The sequence below is a fragment of the Ornithorhynchus anatinus genome, chromosome 12, assembly GCF_004115215.2.
Source record: "Ornithorhynchus anatinus isolate Pmale09 chromosome 12, mOrnAna1.pri.v4, whole genome shotgun sequence".
Classification (NCBI taxonomy): Eukaryota; Metazoa; Chordata; class Mammalia; order Monotremata; family Ornithorhynchidae; genus Ornithorhynchus; species Ornithorhynchus anatinus.
Window position 1 is genome coordinate 50,971,452 of NC_041739.1, and position 7,781 is coordinate 50,979,232.

At 39.7% G+C, this 7,781-nt stretch overlaps 1 non-coding gene across 1 annotated transcript; it reads right to left on the reverse strand.

The window, feature by feature from the left end:
* Positions 1–7,177: 7,177 nt before the first annotated feature.
* Positions 7,178–7,315, reverse strand: LOC114815733. The gene has a single exon (XR_003763535.1). It is a non-coding gene; the product is annotated as a small nucleolar RNA SNORA7 (small nucleolar RNA).
* Positions 7,316–7,781: the final 466 nt, after the last annotated feature.

Consider the following 7,781-nt stretch of genomic DNA (forward strand, 5'->3'; position numbering starts at 1 on the left):
CAGGAGATCTGGGTTCTATTCCCGATTCTACCTCTTTACCTGCTGTGTAGCTTTGGACAAGTCAGTTGGTTTCTCTGCCCCTCGATTTCCTCCCCTATAAAATGGAGATTAAATACATGTTCTCCCACCCTCTTAGGCTAGGAGCTCCATTTCGGGAAGGAAATAGGTCCTATCTGATGATTTTGAATCCGTTCCGGCACTTGGAACAGTGCTTGACACAGAGTAAGTGTTTAACAAAAAGCACTATTATTATACAGTCATATTCTTGCGAGAAGGGGAACCAAAGCAGAGGGGAAATTTTAGCATGAATGGAAAAAAATGGGAGTAGGACAGTTAAATTGGGACTAGTGGAGTGAAAATTCCCTGAGTTGGTAGGATGACTGATTTTTCTGAGATTCAGGGCAGTTGAATTTCACCTGAAGGAAACTCGGTTATGAAGCCAACTGGTAGGATTTACAGTTTTGTTTGCTTCCTAGCATTTTTCTTTTTGCTATAACAATGCCCTCTGTGACTACCCAGAATCCTTTGCTTCAGATTCTAAACCTCAAAATCCAGGAGTGAGGCAGCATATATTGACAGCATGTCAGGTCAGAAATCTTAAGGTTTCTCTATTCGCTTGCGGGTGGCTTTCTCTGACTCCAAGTTGTTTGCCTTTTGTAGAGTTGCTAGTCACGTGAGCATTATTTTTGCTTAAAGAAAAAGACACCCAAGCAGCAAGTTCCCTCTTAATCAGTGGAAATGTATACATGCCTACTGCTGGAAATGTGTGCTCATGTCCATAATTTATTTATATTAATGTCTGCCTCCTTTCTGGTCAGTAAGCTCATTGCGGGCAGGAAACATGTCTACCAATTCTGTTATATCGTACTTTCCCAAGGACTTAGTACAGTGCTCCGCACACAGTAAGCACTCAGTAAATACCACTGATGGATTGACCTGTGGGCAGGGAATGGATCTGTCAATTCTACTGCATTGTGCTTTCCCAAGATCTTAGTACAGTGCTCTGATTGATTAATTCATTATCTTCCTTTCTTGTCTGTGAGTTCCTTGTGGGCAAGGAGTGTGTCTACTAACCCTTTTGCATTGTACTTTCCCAAACTCTTAGTACAGTGCTTTGCACCCAGTAACCACTCAATATATACCATTTATTGACTGACTGATACAGAACTTAAGCCTGGAAATTAAGTTGGATGGGCTGAAGTGCCTGGACTCAGGTGAGTCAAGGAACTCAAAGATTTGTATAAGAATGATTATATTTTCTTCTTCATACTTTGTTAGCATTGAATGGTTTATGATTTTTACATTTTATTACTGGCATATCTGTTCATTGCTCTTTGAGCTTGTGAATTACAGAATTAACTATACTTATGAGTTTTCCACTTTTAAAAAGGACTATAGATTATTGGGGGACCATTTTTCCATCTTGGGATCACGCTGATTCTCTTAATATTTTTTCCTTGGGGAAACAATATTCCATTAAACATTGTTTCATCTAGCACTCTTTCTATGGAATGAATTAAGTGCTCACAAGGGCATAGGAGAATTAGCAATGTGAATTAGATAGGTTGTGAGATACTCAATCCCTACCCAGCAAGAAGGAAGGTAGGGTAGGGTGGAAGCAGCGTGGTGCAGTGGAAAGAGTATGGGCTTTGGAGTCAGGGCTCATGAGTTCGAATCCCAGCTCTGCCACTTGTCAGCTGTGTGACTGTGGGCAAGTCACTTAACTTCTCTGTGCCTCAGTTCCCTCATCTGTAAAATGGGGATTAAGACTGTGAGCCCCACATGGGACAACCTGATTCCCCTGTGTTTACCCCAGCGCTTAGAACAGTGCTCTGCACATAGTAAGTGCTTAACAAATACCAACATTATTATTATTATTACCCAGGACCTATTGAGAACTGCGGTTTAACACCAATACAATAATAATAATAATAACAATAATAGCAACAATAATATTTGTTGAGCTTGCCTTATCTTATGCTGTCAAGTCATCTCCAACCCATAGCAACTCCATGAAGACATCTCTTCCAGAATGCTCCACCCCATCTGCAATCGTTCTGATAGGGGATCCATAGAATTTCATTGGCAAAACATGGAAGTGGTTTACCACTGCATTCTTCCAAGAAGTAAACTTGAGTCTCCGCCCTCCACTCTCTCCCATGATGATGCTGCTCAGCACAGGTGAGTTTTAACTTGGATCAGTTAGCCTTCCACTTAATAGTCACTGACCGAGCTAGGAATGGAATGGACAGGCCTCTGCTTGACTCTCCCTCCTGTAGCCGAGACTGGCAGAGAACTGGAAACTCTCCAGGTGCAATCCTGAGAGGGGCATTTGTTAAGCACTGGGGTAGATACAAACTAACCAGGTTGGCCACCGTCTCTTTCGTTAATGGAGCTCACATTTCAAGTAGGAAGGAGACCAGACACATTTTAAATATGAGAGAGCTGAGAAACAGAGAATTTAGGCGACTTGCCCAAGGTCACACAGCAGGTAAGTATCAGAACCAGTATTAGAAGGCAGGTCCTCTGACTCCCAGGCTGGTGCTCATTCTACTAGCCCACGTTTCTTCCTATGCAGAGGAAAGAACATTAGATCTGTTAAACGCTGCGCTTCACAAATTATCTCCATGGAAATGCAGAGTTGACTCATTCTACCTTGCTCCAAAAGTATTTTGGGGAGATATCAATGGTGATTTGAAATTTAAATCAAAATTTCCTCAAGTATGAGAGAACTTGGATCACCCTGCACAGGGCACCTGTGTTTCCACTCTGAACTCTCTTTGGAGGAAACTTTTTCCCTTCTTTTGAGGTTGATGAACTCCGGAAGGGAAGAAAGCTACTGCAGCACTGAAAAAAGCAACAATTTGCCTTGTTTTCTGATTCTGATATTTTGTGAGGGGAATTCACAGTGGCAGCCCAAACAATATTTCTGATTCTGTGAAATTGGCTGACATTTTTTTTAGAAAAATGCTAGCCGTTCAAATTCACTGGAAAGAATTGCAACTCTTCATCACGTACTGAGCATGGATCCTACTCCAATTTTAATTTTAATCCACAGCCAGAGAAAGAGAGAGATGGGTAGAATGGACTGGAACATTATTTTGCATACATCACATGAAATCGCCTCGATACAACTGGAGCAGATCAGAATATCAAAATCAGAGCAGAATTCAGCCACCCTCTTCTGTTATGTTCTTGTCCTATTACCTCTATCATAGCGTGAAATTGATTGATGTCTTTGATTAACCCAATTTCAGCATAAAATGAGGCAGAGCCATTTTCAGTTTATCTGGAAATGGTTTCTAAATGTAAAATTTGATCCGCCAGGTCGATATCCGTTATCTATAGACTCCTGATGCCTTTGGTAGGCCAGAAATAAACACCAAAGCAACCCATTGGAAATGCTTTTTTTCCGTCCTGTAAAATCACACTCCAGCACTCTGACTGAGAAGTCCCAAGGCTAACAAAAAGCTGGACATTTGAAACTTTCAACACTTATTTCTATTCTTAGGAAATCATCTCCTTGCAGGAAAGATTTTACTTTGAGTCTAATGGTATTTTAATTCATTTTAATTGGACACACATTTGAAATGGGTTTCAATTCACTGTTTCTGTTCATTAATCTGAAAAGCTAAGTATGTGTTTAAACTGGTACCAACAATGCTAACCATAAAATAAAAGTTGAAGAACTTTCCATGATGGATAATGAAACTTTGGGGTAAAGAGGGAATGTGTCTACCAATTCTTGTAGTCTCCCAAGTGCTTAGTACATTAAACACTCAATAAATACTATACGATATTATACTATACTATACCATAAATACCTCTACAAACCCGTTATCACATTAATAACATTCTCCTTGGAATTTTCGAGAATTCTTCTATGGAAAATAATAAATAGGATTTTTCCAAAAGAATGCCTTTTCCCTAAATGAAAAAAAACCCATTGTATTTTCCTCTCACTTGTATAGACTTCATTACTTTCTTACTCCAATTTTAAGGGCTAAGAAAACAGGAGAAATTCAATGCCACTATAAGTGTGTTTGAAATGCTATTTCTGTTTAATTCACTGTTGCAACTGTTCAAACCATTAGAAATTTAGATAATTTTACACATTTGAATCCTGAAATAATGAGAGGCTTGAAAGACTGCCTTGTCAGTGAATACCAATGAATCACTGGTATTTACTGAGTGTTTTCTGTGCATAGAACATTGCACTAAGCACTTGGGAAAGTATAATACAACATACTTGGTAGACATGTTCCTAGCCCACAAGCAGTTTACAAACTACAGAGAAGCTTGTAACCTACAATATCCTTCATTTGGAAAGGTGGGTAATGGTTGGTGCTACAGGGCTAGGCAGCACAATGAATTCAGCATTTTTTTTTCCTTTCTATCTTTTCTTCAGCTTCCAGACCCCTGGCTTTCTATCTCTATTCATATAAAGGCCCTTATGCCATGGGATTACTGACTCCAAATGACACAACTTTATTTTTCATTGCTGCTCTTGGGAGAAAGGTGTAAAGTATGATTATAATCAGCATTTATGCTAATATTCTAACACTTTTTGGTTAGCTAAAGAAAATCAACAGGTAACAATTCAGCATTGAAGAGTCCTAGAATAATAGATCTGGTGAACTAGCGTAAATAATAGAAAGGTCAGTTGGCTAGATCAATTTGAACTCATTTTCATTAATATTTATCTCTGTCCAATGTACCTGGACAAAAGAATAACCTGAGTACTTTGGTCTTAGGCAATGAGAAATGTGACCAAATAATAAAAATCACAACCTACTTAGAGAAAGGTGAAACCTACTCTAGAATCTGAATGACTCTTCATGTAAGGCATAAGAAATGATAGTTGGTCAAAATGATAATTCATCTATTTTGTGTTCATTTCCAGTAGTGGTATTGGGAATCTTGGAGGAGGAGTGCGATGGATAGGAAAGCAGTTTAGCTTAGTGGAAGAGTACAGGCCAGGGCATCAGAGGACCTGGGTTCTAACCTCCACTCTTACCACTTGTCTGCTCTGTGACCTTGGACACTTAGCTTCTCTGTCTCAGTTCCCTTATCTGCAAGATGGTGATTCGCCATCTTTTCTCTCTCCTACTTTAATTGTGACCTCCATATGGGACCTGGTCATCTGGTATACCAACATTATTATTACTTAGTGAAGTGTTTGGCACATAATGCTTAACAAACCCCATTATTACTATTGTTATTAGAAGTAATAGTACAAGCAGTGTCACCCGCCTGAAATTCTCAATCATTTATCTTTTTCAACCCCAAATTTCCTTCTTGTTCATATGCACCTCTAATCCAGAGAAGAATCCAAATTTCCCTTGAACTGCTTGATAATTTCAGCCTGCACAGTTTAAATCAGTCAAGGATCACTGAATGCTTACTATGTGCAGAGCACTGTACTAAGTGCTTAAGAGCATTCAATACAGTTAGTAGACACAAACCCTTCCTTCAAGGAGCTTGCAGTCTAGTGAGGGACTTTTCTGTGGAGACAAATTCCTTAGACTCAAACAATTTGCAGGGCAAACAAGTGTTTCATTTTGTTTGCTTTAAAGCTACTATGTTTAAGGTTTCTTATCTGTCCCTTTGGTGATAATGATAATAATGATGGTATTTGTTAAGCACTTGCCATGTACCAAGCACTGTTCTAAGCACTGGGGTAGATACAAGGTAATCAGGTTGTCCCTCCTAGGGCTCACAGTCTTAATCCCCATTTTACAGATGAGGTAACTGAGGCACAGAGAATTTAAGTCACTTGCCCAAAGCCACATAGCTGATAAGTGGCAGAGGCGAGATTAGAACCCACGACTTCTGACTCCCAAGCCCATGCTCTTTCCACTAAGCCATGCTGCTTCTCAATATGATAGGACTGCTCTCATGAATAAGCAAAACCAACAAGATCACACAGAAGCCACTCCAGACTATGAATATCTTTCCACTTTAAACAACGCATTGCAATATGATTGTACCCAACAGTGCTGAAGAAAATGCCTACCTGCTTTTGCCTCATGTCTAAGATGTGAAATTAAACATGACAGAGACATTTTTGAACGTGACAGAGACATTTAGAGGGGAAATGTCTTTAAGCCAATCTGAAAGTTGGTATCTGTGGCCCCAATTCCCTGAGGAGAAATTATGGGCAGTAGCGAGGGAAACCAGTCCAGTTCTATGAAATGATGACTCCTTTCTTTGATTAGAGGAAAGATGGGAGGGAGAGAGGGAGGAAGACAGCTATTTCCTCATTTTTTCAACTAACTGGTCATGAAAATAGCAGCAGACAGCTCTGGTTGATGAGTCAACGGAGTTTTTGAGTTTTTAACATTTAACATACTTCACCTATTTCAGCTTTTTCTCTTTCTTTGTTTATTGGATAGATGTGGTAATCAACATAGAGAGTTATCATGTTTTCATGTTATGTTATCATGTTGTTATGTTATGTTACCATGATATACCATATCATGTTATTTATTTAGCATGGAGGCAGCATGAGCTAGTACAAGGGCAATGAAACTGTGAGCAAAAAGATCTGGGTTCTAATCCCAACTCTTCCACTGATGCGTTGTGTGATCTAGGTAAATTATAATAATAATAGCTATTATTATTATTATGGTATCTGTAAAGCGTTTGCTATTTGCCAGTCACCATACTAAGCACTGGAGTGGATAGAAGCAGTCATATCACCTCTCTAGGCCTTAGTCTCTTCATCTGTAAAATGGAGTTAAGATACCTATTCTTCCTCTCAGACTGAGAGCACCATGTGGGACAGGGACTGTGCCCAATCTGATTATCTTGGAATTATCACGTTTATCACATTTGATGATGATGACAGAGGTTCCCAAAGAGAGCAACAGATGAGCCTCAGTCTTAAGACACCAGAATTGAAAACTTGCTTAATGTTTAGTTTGGTTTGGTTTAGTGATGGTAGATATTTTTGTCTTGTACCGTAGAGTCGTTTTCGACCCATAGTGACACCACAGACTCATCTCTCCCAGAACGCCCCGCTCTCCATCTGCAATCATCCTGGTAGTGGATCTGGAGAGTTTTCTTGGTAAAAATACGGAAGTGGTTTACCATTGCCTCATTTCCGCAGAGTAAATTCAAGTCTCTGCCCTCTACTCTCTCCCGTGCCGCTATTGCCCAGCATGGGTGAGTTTTGACTTGTAGCAGATTGCCTTCCCCTCTCTGGCCACTGGCCAAGGAAGGAATGGAATGGGTAGGCCTCTGCTTGACTCTTCCTCCCACAGCCGAGACTGGTAGAGTACTGGAAACTCTCCAGGTGCGACCCTGAGAGGGGGGTATATATTAGCAGCTTACTTTGTAGCAAGTGCTGTACTTAGCACTGAGGTAAATACAAGCTTATCAAGGTTATTATTATCATGACTCTCCCCCTCTAGACTGTAAGCTTGATATGGGCAGGAAATGAGTCTACCAACTCTGTTATATTTTTAAATTGTACTCTCCCAAGAGCTTAGTACAGTGCTCTACACATGGTAAGCGCTCAATAAATGTGATTGATTAAATAATGGTCACTCTCCCATTGGCTCAGAATTTAAGAAGTAATAGCACAATACTCTGCACTAGTAAGCACTTAATAGATATCGGTGATTGGTAGATAAAAATAGCATCAATTTATATTGTATAGAAGAGGAAAATCAGACCCAACAAAGGTTTTTTTAAAATTATTTTTTAGTTTGTTTTATGGTATTTTTTAAGCCCTATGTTCCAGGGTGGAGTAGATACAAGCAAATCAGCATGGATAC